At 42.2% G+C, this 18656-nt stretch overlaps 1 protein-coding gene across 6 annotated transcripts in view; it reads right to left on the bottom strand.

The window, feature by feature from the left end:
* CSRNP3 (cysteine and serine rich nuclear protein 3) overlaps positions 1–17398 on the bottom strand; it is a 109093-nt gene extending 91695 nt beyond the window's left edge. For all 6 annotated transcript variants that reach the window (XM_072874408.1, XM_072874409.1, XM_072874407.1 and 3 more), the window contains exon 1: positions 17126–17398. The gene's annotated coding sequence lies outside the window, so the exon portion shown is untranslated. The remainder of the gene's footprint in view (positions 1–17125) is intronic.
* Positions 17399–18656: the final 1258 nt, after the last annotated feature.

Here is an 18656-nt window from a genome sequence, read left to right as displayed (position 1 = left end):
CTGTAATACAGTCAGTGTTTCTAAAATAAAACACAAATAGCCCTGCTACAAGAAACGATCCCCACTAAGCAGGCTGACGTTGCCCCCGCGCTTGACAAGCGCTGCACACACAAGCCTCCCCAGCAGAGCGGTGGCTGTGCAGTCTCTGTAACTACACTTGCCAGTTTCTTCAGCATTCTACGTAACATTCAGACAGCCCTCGTGAAATTTGCCCCGCTTTCCACATCAAAAATTAAGTAAAGCCATTTACTTGACAAATGCATTTTAAATAGATGAAACTCACTGCTGCTAGTACGCCGGGGCGCTGACGACGTTCCCCTGTGCGGGCTGGGGGGGGTCGGCTGCCTGGGCACAAGGCCAACTTCCAGACAGCGCAGCTGGTGGCCTTGAAAGAGCGAGGGAGCCGCAGCCCCGCGGTGGGCCTGCCCACCCTGCGCCAGGACGCTGCTGGCAAATTCAGCCTCTTGCCCTGGGCCCCTGCCCAAGCTCCGCTACCGCCCTGCCACAGCCCTGCCCGGACCTGGCCAGGCACCCCCTTGAGCCAGGCCGTGCGGCTGAGCACAGGCCTGCCTGCCTGCCTGCCGCAGGGGGCCCTCAGGCCTGCCTCGCCGCTACAGACCGGACCACCGGGCTCCGGGCTCAGCCTGGCGGCCGTGCCCAGGCCGGCCGCGCTCGGTGCTGTTGGGCCGCCCTCGGTTTCTGGCTCACCTGCCCGTTCCAAGTCGCCTGCTGCCCTGGCCGCTCCCCAGCACGGCGCCTGAACCCAACCGTTCCTTTCCAGAGCCAGCACCTGCAAAGCCTTAACAATGCTTCCTGGCTCCAAAGTGCAATTATTGGACTAATTACTCACATACACACAGAGATGGAGAAAGGGAAATTGGGTCCTTTTCGAATCCAGGTTTGTACCTAGTCCCTGCTGTGACTCAAGTGATTAGTGGGTGTGCTTATATTCGTTTGGCTATTTCAGCTTTTTTTTTTTAAAACTTCTCTATCCTTAATACTCCTTACAACATACATTTTAATTTTTTACTCCAGAGCTATTACATTGAACAAAAGGAAGGCTTCTTCAGGAAGCAGATTCCTGCAATGACTTTCTTCACTTCTCCTTTCCCTGATTACGTCTGTTGCTACTAAAACATTTGCTTCCATTTTCTCTGGCTCTACAAAGAATGAAGCTTCTTTTGGCAATCCCTGTATGGAAGGATAATATGCTACAGGATCACCTCCTTCCTGAAAAAAGCTTCAGAGAAAAAAATTTAGAAAGTATATATAAATTACTTCTCAGTAATCCACTCTGCCTTACCATATAATGGTACTGACCAAGTAAATTAGAAGAATGTAAGTTGAAATCAGAAACCGCAAGGCTGCCAGTGTCCTTTGACTAAATCTATATAGCTATGCCATCAGGGCTGAAGGCAGCTCCTGACTTGGTTTGGTTCATTACAAACCATTCACAGATCCCGGTTCAGGTTGCACTTGCAACTCACAGTTCTTTGTAACATCCAGGCTTATCAGCCAAGATTTTTACTTCCTGCTCCAGAGTTAGTGAGAAGCTACGGTGGACACAAAATTGAAAGGTGCTGCACAGACCCATGGGAGACAAGCAAAATGACACTCATATAGTACAAGTTATTTATGATGATAATTAAACCATACACACTTCCACACTCAGGGATGTTGGAAAAAACAAATAAAACCCATGTTTATCTTAACACTTTAGACAACCCTGATTGCAAAGATGAACTGACACGGCTTAGTAAATAATTAGAACCTCCAACAAATCTCTTGTATTTCATAACATATGCTGCTAAAACTAAACATGATCCTTCCCATGGTATCTGCTTTCAGCCTCCTCCTTTAGCAGAGCTAATTGTTCCACTCCCCTCCCTTGGTAGGCTCTACCAGTAGTCCAGTTATCCTTCTCGGTAGGCCTTATGCTTTTTAAACTTTTTTTACTTTTTTTTTTTTTAATAAAAAAATATTTGCAGCTGTTCTATTTTATCAGATTATTTTCCTCTCTCTCTCCTTTATTCTATCCCACATCTGGTCCATACTTGCTTCTTTAGTGCACATACCAGTTTCCTTCCTATAACCATGAAGGATTTACTTAAAGACAGAGGAGTTAAAATTCTTTAAAGCTAAATCAATACTAAAACCTGTTTGCAACAGTGTTCATTATCAAAGAGGATCCTTGATTTGTTAAGTTCTGCATCCAGTTTTCTGTTACTGGCCTTTATTTCACATTTGGGGGGGGGGGGGGTATATAGTGAGATGGGGATGAGAGCTCATCAGTAACTGCAGTTCCCCATGGTTCACATGTACATTCACTTCAAGACTAGACCACTTCTTCTTTCTGCAGTCTAGTATAGGATGTGCTGATTTCCCACTTGCTCTCACGTTTAGGAGACTGGGTAGCACCTTCTGCACCATTTTAGTTTCTTCCGAAATGCAAATCTTTGCAAGTAGGAGAGAAGGAAAGGGAAACGATGGCCAGGGGCAAAAGGTACTTGTAGATTTATATATCTCAAAGAACTCCGATTACTGGTAAGTAACATCTCTCTTGATCTCCACTCGATAATCCACACAGGCATTCATACGGTGTGTGACTCCCAGCAGCTATCCTCAGGTTCTGCAACTTTGTGACAGTTGATCACATAGTCCTTCATTAGAAACCAATTACTGTAGATCTCTTCTGTCAAGCCCAAGATCAGCTCTAAGTCTGCCTAATGAAGACATAGGTGGAGCTCAATATTTAGAGAAAGCTACAGGAAGACATTTGAGACTGTTAGTAGTTTGTTCACCAGGCTACTGACCACAGGATCAGACATTTGCCACAGAAAAATAGTGGCTACTGTCCAGCTCAGGAGCAAAAGAGCTATCACCTCACCTACTAATGCTGGCAGAGGTCAGATTTCCTACACCATAATCACTCTCCTGAAATATTGTTACTAGGACGTCAGAACAAATTTCTCACACAGTCTAGAAATAAGGACCTTATTCACCATTCTGCTAGCAAGATCCAAGGAAGGTATGTCACATTCCACACATTAGATCGACTAGATCTCCTGAATGGAGAGAGACATTGTAACACCTTGTTTCTCAGCATCCTACAGGTCTGTGGAAAGATCCTGGAAGAGGGATGGACCAAGCTTGTAAGGCAGCAAAAAAACTATCTGGATTTCACAGCCACTGCCAATTCCATGCGGCAACTCAGCATCCAGTGTCATTAAGAAATGTGCAAGCATGGTCCCCGAGCAGAGTAAACACTAACAGAGAAAAAAGAAGAAAGTGACAAATGACGTATGTATGCCTTACTGGTGTGCACCCAGGGCTGCTGCCTGGAAAAATCCTGCGTGGTCAAAAGAACTGGAACCCACTGATGTTTGATTATGAAATCCAGGCCAAGGTTTCCTTAATTTGAAGCTGCTGCCATTGCAAGGAAATTACTTATGATTTATGACTGAAAACAAATGGAGAATTGAGGTTTCTTTCTCACAAATGGTGGACAGATGCCATCATCTACTAGCCACAGAAATCTCTGAAGGCATGTAGGATTCCAGTAGTCCGAGGTTTAAATAGTGAGAAGCTATCAAATAGGACGTGTGTGATAGTTTCCATGAGTCTCTGAACAAACCAGAACTCCGCAGTCAGAAATAGTAACGTATTAAAATGCAGAAGCCATACAACAAGCTATATTGGCTTCAATGCCCTACTGACTGCATTTAATGAAGCCTGAAGGGATGACTGTTCTGGTTGGAGAAGAAGCTGGATAATTATGGGCGATGCACAGTGAAAACACATCACCCTATAGTTTGAAAATCAAAACTGCTTCAGGAATGAAGAATAGGATTACTTTACCAGAGCATTCATACATTTTTACTCTTTAATAGAACCCAGAAGACTCTGCTGTCTCTGAAGCAGCTGTGCTGAACAGCATTTGTTCCAGTTTAAAACAGTAACAAACCCAGCCTGTTTTATATGGCACACCAGGATGCCAGAAAGTGACCATACTGGTCAGTGGATCTGATGCTTGAATACATGTTACTTTAGGAGGAATTATCTACCAAGGAGCTATAAAAACCATTCGAAGATGGGGGGGGACGACGGACGACAAAAACAACAAAAACAACAAAAAACCCACAAAAAAACCCACACACAAAAACTACACTGCTTGTTGTGCAGCTGAAGGCCGAAAGCAGAGTGTGTTAGTTCCTCCCTTAGTTTTAAGAGAAACAGTACTGCAGCATCTCTGTTACAACAGGTAAGTTTTTCTTTACTCCTTGATAAACAAAACCAAGCAAAACAAAACCAAATTCTCCTTTCCTCTTAAAAAAAAAAAACAGCTTGTGTAAAAACCACCAGAAACCTCCATGAAAATAGCGCCATGTGGGAACAAATCTCAGGGCAAAACTGAGAAACGTATTCAAGGCAGACTAATTTTCACCTCTTAGAAATGCAAGTTACATAAATTTCAACTTCCTCAGACTCCCACCCACTTACCAACATCCATTTATATTCCTTCAATCAACTCAAGAGTACAGTCATCTGCCTTCAGTGAGTATAATATATGACACCAAAGAGAGAAAAGGTAAGCAAAGAATTTCTGCACAAGAGTATACATAGATTTCCATTAATTTATCTGTGACTATCTTATAAAGCAGCTTTCTATCATGGAAATTATTACCAACTCTAATTATTTACATACCAACAACTAAGTCAGGTAAGTTCTTCCCAAAAATCAGGAATCATCTTCTCATAAATAAGTAACAGTACACAAGCCTAAAACATCAGACTTTAAAAACAAGGGTTTTTTGAACCATAATCTAGACTTCATGACTGAAAGGCAAAATTAAGCAAACCTGAACAAGGTTACTAACCCAGTTTTTATTAGCTGTAAAAAAATTTCTTGGTTTTCAGCCATATCTGCTCCAGTGACGAGCATAATGCTGGCACAGCACGGCTAAGAAAAAAGATGAGGTACTACCTCATCTACTTTTGGAAGGAACCTACTTTTGGAAGGAACACAGACACAGACTGACAGCTAGGTCAGGGAGGAATACCACTTTTCATTGCTATGACAGGCGCCGTATGAGATCTTACTTAGTCACCACAGCTGAGTACCTGAAAGATTAATAAGGGTTCTTTTTCTTTCTGCTTATTTTGCAGGTTAGACCAGTTTCTTCTTTTATTTATATTCCTTCTTCCCCTACCTAATGCACCGACTTGATGAAACCTTTAAGTTGATTTTGAGTCAAGCCAGTTCTGACCTAGCTGGCAATTACGCATAACAATGCCTGAAAAAAATATGCTTCCCCGTGTCCCAGGTTGCCTGGAGATTTTAATTCTTTTATTAATAATTACTTTAATAAATACCAAAGACCACACATGGAAAGTATAAGATCTATTTCCCCTCCCTCTCTCTTACGGTCATGAATAAGGGATTTTATTGATGAAGGAACTACAACATCAGACTTTAATACCTGTATTTCTGTCATGGGATCAAAGTTCCTATTCAAAAGCAAGCATGGTTTACATGGAATGCTCATGGTAATTGATTCCCACAGATGTTGTTACTGAACATACATTTAGAGAAAATGCTTGAAATTTGATTTGAGAGATATGTGCATGTGTGTGTATTCAAACGTTCCTGGAAGTTTATTAATAACAAACAGATATCATAAATATTTTTCTTTCTTTGACAGTCTTTAGTAGTTCTTTCAGAAGTCTTAATTGCAGAGAGTACTACAACATAATAAGAAGTCCAAAAACATAAAAGTGTGAAGCCGAATATTCTAAGCCTAAGCAGCTATACCGCAGTTAGTTACAAGCATCTAATTCAGACAGGAAAGGTGGAAAAACATTAAGAACAGGAATAATACCACAGTACACTTCCTCCAAACATTTGATGCTGACCTCAAGTTAGCATTGTGGGCATCTCTCATTTTTCAAAGAACGAAATTAAAAATCAACTTAATTTGTATTTGATAAATTTTGCCCTGTGTGCTACCATCCTGATTTTAACCATATGCACAGTGTCCTAGCCCTCTTAATTTAGTTCTTCCCTACAACTTTCTGCTCTCTCCACCCAGCCCAACTTCACGCATGACTCTACAGCTACCCTGTCCTCAGCCTCAAATATTGGTTGCGTTCACTTAAAAGCAGCGTTATACTCGGGCACAGTGAATACTGGGAGATTGCCCACAATCAGTCCACATACATCACCAGAGAGATCACGAGGCTACAGTAATATCTGAAAGTCAACCTCCTTCTGTCTCATTTTGGATTTTCTGCACATCCATATGCCAACCAGTGATCAAAGAGAAGGGACCAAATGGTGAATCTGGTCCTCAAGTACATTATACAAGCATAAAACATATATTTTTTAATAAACTCATTTCTGGTTAAAAAACCATAACATTACTTTATATTTCTACCAATATCAGTACTACATTTTTAAATACACTTGTGCAAAATTAATTCCAGAAGTCTTTGAAGGAGCTCCTCCTTTACCCCATGCATACTTTTAAAGAAAGGCCATGCACCATTCCTGTTGATTGTAACCACTGTTTTTCCCAGTGCTGCCAATGCACAGCTCACCAAAACAGACAGGGAAAGAGAGCATCCGAGGAAATCGCGTCCAGTCCATAAGGACATGTAACTAACCAGTACTTACCAGCCTTTCAATACTACTGCTTTATAGGAGCCATTCTTTCACTGGTTCCATTTGTGTTTTTTCTAGTAGGTATTTTTTAAAAAACCATAATAGGCTCTTTAAGGTAAAATTCACCATTGCACATGCAACAAACATAAAAGATCTTTAATCTTAACAGATGACCAGTACAGCATTAAATTAAGCTACTGAATGAAAAGTAAACAAACATAAAGCTTGTAAGCAGCAGAGCTGTTAAAAAAAAAGAAGGGGAAAAAACCCTAAAGAAATTATATGAAAGATCAGTTGCCTTTTCAGAAATTCAGCGGGTGCCTGATTTGTCATGCTCCTTGCAACAAGAAAGGTCATTATTATTACCTTTTTGCTCTGTCATAGCTAAGGTGGAGTTCAAAATGTCAATGCATAGTTTTGCTGATAAATTAGAATGTACTTGTTCCCCAAGTGACACGAACTTCAGCTGCACCAAAGACAACAGTGTTCTGCAAACAATCCACCTGTGTCTTCACATATAGATTTGCAAAAGTTCTAGAAGAGAAGACTCACTTGGGAGGGAACAGGAGTCTAGCCCCTATTTCCAAAACAATCTTGTGAGTAAGAAAGCCCAGATACCCCTCCGCACAACTGAATGACCTAATATTAGGTGAGAGTGTTATGCCCCTTTTCATCCAGTATCACCCAAAAGAAAAGATAGACCCCTGCTTAGCACTATCTTCCCCTAATTATTTTATAGCTTGTCAATTATGGTACATTTCTGGATGATGCAGCTGTGGATTTGAACACTTTCAGGCTGAGGAAAGAACAGTAACCAAGTCTCTCACTTTCTTAGGAAGCGCTCTCAACTACAATAAACAAGTACATGTCTATCATTGATGAAAGAGAAAATCGTATTACGTTAAGAGTCCACCCATAGAAGAGGGATCAGTGCTTTGGATTGTCAGAGCACACAGCTGCCTGTATTCTAAAGCAGCTCAGAAATTCAGACATCCTACTGTGCTAGCATGTCCATTTCAGCAAGGTGGAAACCCCAGTGAAATGCAGGATGACTGAATTTCTCTTTGCATATTTTGCACAGACACAAGCTCTATTTTCTATGCTAAAAACACAGCATGTGTTACTTCAAAAATTGCAGCTGCAGAGAACCAAACTGATTTCCTGAGTTGCAAATGCCTTTTTAATCACCTTCAGTGCAGCACTAGGCCTGCAAGAAAATGCTCAGCAGAATCATTACCTTCAAAGGAACCATACCAACACAATGTCACGGTTGGCAATGAAAAGCAGGACAGTAGAAACCAAGCATCAGGAATTATTTTAAACAAATTTATCAAGACACGTCAAACAAGGGAAGATAAAAATTTTGTCACTGGGCAGAGAGATCTCTTTTCAGACATACCAACTTCTGAAGAGAGGTCCTAGAAGAATCCCAAAGTTGTCACTAAAAACAAAAATCAGCATTTCTTATACATAAATTGTTAAGCCTTAGTTAGGAACAATTTTTAAGACAATGGCAGAATCTGCTCTCTTTTGCATCTTTGTGAATAGATAATAATTCTGGTGAAGTTAATGAGCAATTGAAGCTGGAGAATGAACACTGAATGAAGCTCATTCAACGTTCAGAGACACAAAGTCAAGAGTCACGTGCAATGAGAAGTCACTAAAGCTCTCCTAGATTGAGAACTTGTTATATGTGTTTATATTCAGTCTGTCTGTGTAACGGAGAGGTGTATGTCAGACAATGGTCTATTTTAATCTCTACAGTCTTTCTACCATATCTCTTATGGACCTTCTTATACGAGCTCAATCAGAATTTGTCTTAAAATCTGGACAGGCAAGGTGGCTGTGTCCCATGATAAGAGATACAGTGCTTAAATGTCATTGCATGATGTAACCGGAGGGACACTGGGGTGGAAGAAATATGCCTTCGTCTGATGATCAGATGGAAACTATCTGACAGTTAAATGGTATGAATAAACAAAGATGGCACCAAAGATGGTCCTCTTATGCATCTACAACAATAGGGAAAATACTGAAGGTCAGCCATTGAACAATCACATCAGTATTTCTGCTACATACTGAATATGTAGCAATATAGTGTTAAGCATGAGTGAAAAAATGTGTACGTGTCACCAAACTAACTTCTCTTACCTATTAGCACAAGTAGTAACACTGCCCTTAGGGTACCTGCGAATAGTGCTAAAAAAGGCCTCACCTGTAAATAGACTAGATATAAAAGGGTAACATGTAAATGATTTTATCATTCACCATTAAGCACTATGTATTAAAATATATTAGGTATATTAGGAAAAGTTCAGTATGAACTGGAAGATATAGGAGAACCATTTCAAATATTTGAATTTATCAAGCAAATGACTATTTTTGCTATTTTAACCTACTAAGGTACATTTCTCACCAAATACTTTCACATACAAGACAGGAAAAAAAAACCATTTTGCAACAATTTAAAATTCTAAATGAATGCTGATCACTCTATACAGATTGAAAAGATACATTCCCTAATCATCCATCAGTAAAACTTGGGTAAACATTATGAATGTAAATCTGCTTAAAAATAAAAAAAAAACCCTAATATTGAGATGCAAGGAATACAAGATATTCTAATAAACATGACATTTCCTTCTAGTGACACGATATGGCAAGAGGACAAGATTTTCTTAGCTATATTCACAGGGTTTTCCTCCACTTCGGCTGACATTTACAGACTTGATCTTTTACATCCCTTAAGGAAAACAATAGTTTTGCAAATAACTAAGTGAATGTGTTTGTGTTACAAATAATGTATCACTATGAAAACTGTAATTTTTCCTCATCTTAAGAGGAATTCTAGTCACATCCAGGATCAACAGCAGTATCACGTAGAGTGTTTGATCAGTAATATAGCAGATATTGACAAGAAAGCCAGAAAATGATCAACACAGGGATTACTCTAAGTCTTTAAGTCACCTTTATTATGCACAAAACATGTTGGGTTTTTTTAAATCAGCATTTTTATCAGACTGCTCCTAAAAACAAGACTGAATTAATTACTTTTAATCATTAGTTATTCTTTAAAATTTAACACACACTACATTCTGGAGACAAAAGTAGGAATTTTCTTTACAATCCCTATTCATAAGGGAGGTACCACAATAATCAAAGAACTTCTCAGCGAGAAGTTCAGTGTGGTGTGATCATGCACTGACACCTAGTGAACACTTGCAGTTAAGAAATCCCGTTGCTTATCTTCTCATTGCCCATGCAGGACAAATGGTACCAATATATTTGTGCTGACAAGATGTTTCACATATGGACTACGTTTCCCTTCTTCTAATTAGAGAGGCATTAGGATGTGCAGTATTTCTTGTACACAAGCATGAGAACACACGTATAGCATGCAGTATCTGACCTGCTCGGAAAACGTGCATGTCCCTGTAAATGAGTCACTACCTCGTTTTATTTTTCATCCATAACGACAGCCTAGTGACTAGTGCACAGTGTGTGAATGAGACCAACCAGACAAACAAGTTCTCAGAGACGAGATGTGTTTTGCAAACCTCCGTCTCCCCTTGGGGAGTCAGCTGGCTCCACACACAGCACAATTGTTCTGTTGCCATTATGTAGCAGATGGTGATGGAGATGATCTGAAAAGCCCTTAAACATGAACGGCACATGCTGAGGAACAGCGGAGACTGCATCCAGAGGATTTATAGCCAAGAACAATCTGGGGTCAGCGATTATGTCATCGCATTGTCACTTCTCCTAATGCGTCCCAGCAGAGATGCAGAAGCTAGCTGTTTGACCTATTCATCCAGCTTCACGTAGAATCACCAGCCCCACGTCCTCTCCATATACAATGGAAAATATCTGACATCGCAACTCACAACTCTTCTTATTCTTTAATTGCATTTAGGGGATCCCTTCTCCTAAACTTTGCACATTTCTCAAGCATAAAGCCCAAGCTAGCAACTATCTTTTGTCTTGCATTCTCAGGGAGCACTGGACAAATTATTCAGTGAAAAACTGCAGAAACTGTAATACTGTCTAGTATTACAAGCAAAGCCAGAAAAACAAGTATCAAAATAAACCTTCAAGCTCTTACAAATGGGTTGAGGTTGTGTTGGGAGGCGGGGGAGGAGGTGGCATGCAATACACTGCCAGATGCTATCAGTCGCCGTAAATCTTTGCAGACCCATGTTCAAAATTTCAGTTTTCATACCTCGATTTTCTTGAAGTCCCAAACATAAGGACGCTCCAGAATGACATACAGGATTCTGAATGATACACTACTGTAGGCTATAAGCTTTTTTTCCCCCCAACATCAGCACTGAACTGACTTGAAAGTTGTTCTTCATGAGAAGGGTGACAGAGGTCTAAACTACCTGCACCTACCATGTTCAATCCATCTCCCAGAAGGTCACGAAGGGTGGGCGGGGGGGGGGAATTAGTCATTTCAGAACGTCTAGCTTCACTTGAAAAAACGGATACTGTTGCACATGTCAATACATCCAGGATATTCATGCCTGGCTACAGGCGAGAAGCTCGATTTCTCTCTCATGTATATGTAAGTTATTTTGTCACAGCTATGACATAGACAGGCGATAGCACCAGTGAAAAATCTTTTACAAACAGGTATTTGGATGAAGTTGTTACCTAAATACTAGGTTGCCCTACTCCTGTACAATACTTCTCCAGTAGAACTGAATGCAGTCTTTGATCTCTGCAACGGAAGCTACTCATCCAATGCGGTGCTTGTTCATTTTCATGATTCCATAATAATCCTACGTGTGTGTGTGGCGACGGTGGCAGGGGGAGACAGAGGTCTCCCAGCCCAAACCACATGAAGACCAGCAGGCCACTGGCAGCAGACTTTACTTTCCAAATTTGTTTTTAGTGCATCTCTAAATTGCCTTTCAGATGTCATGAAGATATCTTTCTTAGTTATAGTATTCAGAGGCTTTTACAAAACAGTAGTTGCCTAGTTTACCTATGCTGTTTGTTTCAGTAACTCATCATTCCCATTTTCTTTTTTAGCAGTTACCAAGAAAAGAAAAGAAAAGAAGCTAATCAGGGTGTGGAGGGAACTCGACAAATCTGAATTGGCTTCTTTCTTTGGAACGAGTGCTGAAAAAGAAAAACACCACCACCACAGAAAACCTATCTAATTTAGAAAAAAAATGACCCATGCCCTAAGCATAGTTACTCTATCAAGGCTTCTCCTCTGACTATTTGGTTCAGGATACATCCCATACCACCCATGTATTCATCCGAGAAGATGAGGGATAGACACACACACAAAAACACAAGATTATTGCCACTGTTAACAAATTTTAGTTTGTGAATCAGGTACAGTATTTTGAGATTCTTTAGTTAAAATGTAAAAGTAAATATTTTCTGAATGCATCTTGGAAGCCAGTCCAAGCCAAAGTAAACATCAGCAGAAGCCAATGCAAATCCTGAGCAACTTTAACTCTCATTGCTTTTCTATGCATGTACAATGTTCACAAGTATATACACATACAAATTATATGCATATACAACAGCCTCCTGTTTGTCAAGACTCCACCTGGAAGATGACACTTTCTCCATGCTATCACTACAGTAAGCCTTTACAAATTTTCCACCATCTCTTATACTATGTCAAAAATTAGAACAGGGAACTATATTCTCGTCAAATAGGAGTTCACGTTCACGTGTACTCTTATGGGCAAAACACAGATTAAGGGGGGGGGGGCAGGGGGGCAGCAGGGTGCCTGATCAGCTTTCATGGATCAAAACTTCTTCTGTAATAAAGAAAATGTATACCCCCTCAAACCATATACAGTATTCTGCTTTGCAGATCAAAAATCCTCGTTGCCATGGAAACTGCACGAAAAACCAGTCATGACATAGCAAGGCTATACAGAAACATGTTTGCTGAGAAATTACCAGTAGTCCAGGTTTTCATATCAAAAATGCTTAGGCATTTTCAACCTGAAAACAAAATGCTTCCTCAAATCTTACTTCCAAACTCTCCTCCCACAAATATTTTGCAAATTTTCACTAAAACCTGCCTTTGTTTTAATATATATAGTTTATACAAAACAAGGTAAGCAAATTACTGTTTCGCATGTACTATATACAATGCAAGAATACCAACTTGTACATATGTCTTTTCCAGATGTACTTGGTACAGAGTGTGCACTAGTGATTTACATTGCTCAGTCCATCTACACATAGGACAATAAACAGATCTTAAAAGAAAAAAGACTAAAGCACTTGATGAGAAGCACACACAAAAAAAGAATATTGCATAAGACAGACTGTATAAAGCAAGATTTATAATGCAATTGTTTAAAACAATATTTCAAGGTTAGTTATACATGCAATTCGTCCTTTGTATCTGTGTTCTCACCAGGTAACAAAAAGTAGTGTTTGATTACTAAAATAGAATATCATGCCTTTTGAGAAAGCTGTTGGCACTTCAAAGCAAAGTGAAAAAATCAGTGTCAAACCTAGAGTCATGCAATTCCCACTTGAACACAAACAGTTCCCAGAAGTGTGAATAAAAAAAACCAACACACTGATCAAAGGATCCATGTAATAACATGGAATTCATACTATCAAACATACCCTTTTCAGCACCCCATTATAATCTTATAGAGGTGCTAGATTTATTTTCCTGTCAAATATGTATATGATATAAAATGTCTTGAGAACATTACATAGAAAAGTACTACATAGAAATGTTGTTAAAATGATATGACCTCTAGGCCATATGCTGATTTGTAACACAACAATGAAGGTGGGAAGAACCTTGGAGAAAACAGTTTTGCAGAACAGTATCTGCAAAAATTCTTTTGCACATCAAAGCAGTCTCAATATATATTTTAAAATAGATTTTTCTTTTAACATTATAACTACTTAAGTATTAGATTCTGACAAACTACTTTAAAAAGAAACCTTGCAAACTAAGTACAAGTCTTATCTGCAGACTGGTTCATGGTTCCAGATGGCTCTGCGGAACCGTTAATCAGGAAATACATTCTTTTTTATCAGTTCTTAAAACACATACTTTTTTATCTGTTCTAACAACACTTGCTTATCAGACAGCACATTATACAGAACATAGTACCACTGAAACCAATTAATTTTGATTAACTCTTCATTTCATCCCCCTCCCTGGAACGCAGATTAGGGCAGCTACCTACAAGTTCGCCATGCCTACTCTCCTTTTTGACCTAGCCTGCACACCCTGGCACAGCACTGCACAGGTCTTGCGAAATGCTTGGACAAATCATCAAACAACTGAGGATATTCAGAGTAATGGAAGGCTCTTCCAATGGAGCGTGTACTCACCTGGGAAATGTAACAGGCTTTTTTTTTTACCTGTCCAAGCCATACAGTAAACAGGATGATGGTGGTTTGGCAGGGGGGTGATACCTGCATCCTTATTATGGCTTGCAAAAATTGCAAATGTATTTAAATTGGGCTCAAGAAGTCAAGCAATTTACAACAACAAAGTGAAACAGTACTTTTAAAGGTAAAATTTTGTATTCATAATAGTGTGGCATTATTCATTTGACAAGTTTTTAGGATTAGCAAAAATACAAGTGTCTTTTCCTCAGAGGTGACTGGTGCGGAAAAAGGGCTGTGGAGTAAGAAAGTAACTAATATAATACAACAGAGTATACTACAAATAGCAAAAAGACGCATGAAAATATTTAACCTTGTAGATCATTTTATCTGCATAGATCAGTCCTTCACTTAACACTGCGTCTATTCGATGAGTCATTATTTCAGTAATACGGATGCTCTGTGTTTCTCAGATTCATACAACTGTTAGGCAGACCTCTTCGCTGCCAGGGACATCCAACTCTCCTTTTCCTCTGGCTCACTGTTTCTCTAAATTAGTCACCATCAACCACTTGTAGTAGATTCCTTAATTTATATTTAGCTTTTTAGAAAAGAAAACAAACCACAGTTCAGCCCCATTCACGCCCCTCTCCTTTGAACAAATAGATCGATGTATTACATCAGTGCTGTAACATCTGTCTGTGGTTAAAGCAAGCTAGTACTTCTACTACTGTACTACCAGTGTGACAAATACCAAACCAGGCTGTATTCTGATCTGCAGCATCTCTACAAGGCCATTTGTTTCCAAAGTACAACAATTTACAATAGTGACGTGTGTTCTAACACCACAATTACAACCTCCTGCAGTTGTTTATTGCTTATCCCCCCCCCCCCCCGCCGCCATTGCTATGCAATCACAAAGGCAGGAAATAATTTTAAATTGTCATTAGAACGACCTGACAGGATCCAAAAATCTAAACAGTAAGACACAAGATATGCAACAACGATAAATTCACAGTAAGGTAACATTGCATGCTGCAAGCACTTCTCAGTCTATTACACAAGTAAGGGTCCCCACAGAGTGCAGAAGCCAGCCTACATTCACATGCTTTATATTCCAGAAATCTGAGACTACCTAACTAATTCAAATTACAAGTAGATTTCTCTAGGTTCAACCAAACTTACACCACATGCTGCAGAAAGTTCTGTTTATTTCATGATAAAAGCTAGATAGATCTGAAGAGCTAAGATACTTAAGAACATTTTAAAATAAAGGATGCTTAATCACAAAGATAAACAATCTCTGTGAGTTCTCTGGTGTTCCTGCTCTTTATTGCATTCTCTATCTTAAACAAGTGATAGATGAGATTTTTAGTGACTCACCCTCAACTAGGGAGGTATGTTGCTGGGCTAGCCTGAAATATGCTTCATACAATAAACACAAAAATAACATATCAAAACAAAAACCACAGATAAGAACAGGCATACAGAAAGGGCAGACCTTTCCTCATAGTCAATTTTTAAAAGCAGTATTTTAGAGATCACAATTATTATAGTTTGCTTTCCTCTGACAAGACTAAACAGCACAGAAGTCGTCCTGGAGTCACCCTAGGACATGCCACTCCAGCACCTTTGCCCCTGTGTCTTTATTTACTTCATCACTTCCCAGAGTAAAGACATTAACATTTACAAACTTCTTAGAGCTTTATTTTTTCCACACGTACTATGTGAAAAAATACATTCTCCAATTTGCACACTGATGAAACAAAGGCAACAGATGTGGATGTGCAATCATTCGTGGTGGACTTTAATTAACAAACCTTCCCCCAGTAAAACACATCCTCATTCAGAACACTGCAAAATCAGGTGGGTACAATTCACCAGTATGAGTGAAAGAACAGGGAAAACTGAGCATGTCTTTCATCCTGAAGCAACCTGTTTATTCTTTAGCTCTTTAGTCTGTGCCAGCCGCTGCCCCTGCTCAACACTTTGTCCTTCCTGCCTACTTAGACCAGAAGGCGTTTCAGGCAAAGAGAGAACTGGTGGTATCGGTTGCTCCAGAGTTTGCCGCGCTAAGCAGATTCAGAACGTGGTTTCTCACACAGGACTAGCACAGTCTTGCAGCAGCACAGGATTCATCCAGAACCACAGAGTACACAGAAACCCCATGAAACATTTCCCATTTATTCCGCTATCCCAGCGGACAGCTGTGGCTACACCAGCTATCACCAGCCGCCCTCACAGCGCTCTGCCACCACCTGTGCAGCGAGGCGGGCAGGCCTGGATGCCCACCTGCACGCCAGCCCTCCCATTCCCCAGTCTGGCTCAGCACGGCAGACCCACTTCCACCCAGGGGCTCTGACCCGCTTGGCGCAGCCGGGAGCGAAGGTGCGGGGGCACCTGCAGCGCCTGGGGACAGCTAAAACCCACGGAGCCCTAAAAGGGTGCTGCAGGCCACCTCGCCTCACCTCTGTATGCCTCAAGTGTCAGAAACACCAGGAAGGGCAGTTTTATAGGAGAGGATCCAGTAAGCGTTTGATTTACAGACAACTGCTCTCTCGGGGCAACTTACAGAGCCGTGTACTAGTGGAGTTCGTTCTCTTCCTCACTAAGAAACCGGCAGCTCCCGGGCTAACAACGGGTTAGCCCGTTAGCTTCGCTCCACAGCCTCCTCTGCGGTTAGAAACACCCAACGCGCTCACGGGTCCTCACCTGAAAAACTGGTATTTCCACTAATCCTGCCCCCGCCTAGGTTAACCGGTCCTACGCTGGCAGCTACGCATAACACAAGTAACGGGAACGCCTGGCCCGCTGCCCTCCATCGCCAGCGGAAGGCCCTGCAAAGCGGCGCTGCCCGAGCTCTGGCGCTGGGTGACACCGAGCGGCGCCCGAAGGCCAGGCCGCCGCCTTCCCCCGGGCCGCCCTCACCTGCCGCCGGGCCGGGGCCGCCCCCGCCAGCCGTTGGGCCGGGGCCGCCGCGCACCGCCTGCCCGGGCCGCTGGCAGACGTGCCGCGCGGCCCCCGCCTCCCGCCCGGAGCTCGCTGCCTCCCGCAGGAGATCAGCAGCCCTCGGCCTGCCCGCGGCACGCCGCGCCCTCACCGCCCGGCCTTTCCCCGCGCTGCCCTTACCCGTCCCCGGAGGCTGCAGACGCGGGCAGGTCCCGAGGCACCCGATGGCGGCCGGGCTCGGAGCGGGCGCTCGCTACCTGCCCGCCCGGGAGACAGCCCCCCCCCGCCGCTCCATGCCGCGCCGCGCTCGCCGCCCGAGCGGAGGATGGGGCGGCGCTGGCCGAGGCGCACCGCGCGGAGCGGCCGGGGAGCGGCGCTGTGCCGCAAGCCGGCGGGGCCGGGGGCCGCTGCGTGCCGCAAGCCGGCGGGGCCGGGGGCCGCCCCGCCGCACTCGGCCGCGGGAGCTGCGTGCCGGCAGGCAGCGGCCAAGAGCCAAGCGGCCGCCGCTCGCCTCACCGCGGGCCCCCTCTGTGAGCCGGGAGGGGGCCTAGGGGGACCCAGCCTCAGGCAGCGCTCGCTGCGGCTTCGTAAAGAGCAGCAAGGGAGAGAGGGGCCAGTAGGGCTACTCGGCCCCCGGCGCCTGCCGTACCTCAGCCGGGCCGCGATTGCCGCAGAGGGCGGGGGGGGAGCGGGGGGCCGTCTGTAACCGAGCGGGTGAACTGCAGGAGGTGGCTGGGCTGAATAGACCTGTGCATCATTGGTTTTCAATGTGTTAGCAGGTGTTTTTAGGAAATCTACAGATACATTAAAAAAACGGGGGGGTGACCCAAGCAAAACCACCTGCTTGTCAGTTTTGAGGTATTTCATTTTTTTTTTAATGGTACTACTCTCCTGTTAAGTATAAATCCCTACAAGAAGCATACTGATTATTTTTTGAATGGTCTAATTCGTACAAATATATGTATCTGCATTTTCTTCCATACCTTTCCCTCCACAAAACCAACCTGCCAGCCATAACTTTGGTCCTTAAATTACAGAATTTCAGATTCTCGCATCTCTTCGTATCTCAGGCCCAGCCCTGACAACTGTTTTTCATAAGCAGAGGTAAAAAAATCTAACTGCGACACTGTGGCCTAAGAGCTTGCTCCATCAGTACAGCAATACTCATTTTTGGAGTAAACAATCTCAACAGACCATTGGTAATTGAAAGCTCTTCAAAGAGACGAAGAGCACCATCTTACTGCTCCATTTGGAAGTGTTTCTCCTGGTCTGGGGTCCACACCCAAAGCTAGGACTTACACATGACATACATGATTGGGTATGTCTGGTTTTCCTGATACTCTACAGAGATACAAGTCTGCACATCTGTGATGATTATTAGAGTTTGTGCATGTTTTCCTTAGCTTTTAATTTGTTCAGTGTATCCTACCTTCAAGGCATTACTTTACAACAGAGAAAATTTCTTTTTAGAAATAGCACTCAAATGTGATTGCTCCCTAAAAATTTGGCTCTAGTGCTTTCAGCATCACAAATGCTATTTTATTCAGAACCAATTTTCACATGTTTTACAGGATCACAGGTGACTTTGCAACAATGTAAATGAAATCTCATTTTAATGCATTGAGATGGGTAGTCATATGTCATAGTCAAAAGAAAGCCTCATGACAATTTCTTGTCCTTCAATTTTTCAGGAAACTGCTTTGTGTCTCAA

The sequence above is a fragment of the Ciconia boyciana genome, chromosome 10, assembly GCF_034638445.1.
Source record: "Ciconia boyciana chromosome 10, ASM3463844v1, whole genome shotgun sequence".
NCBI lineage: Eukaryota > Metazoa > Chordata > Aves > Ciconiiformes > Ciconiidae > Ciconia > Ciconia boyciana.
This window is presented reverse-complemented; position numbering and strand designations above follow the sequence as displayed.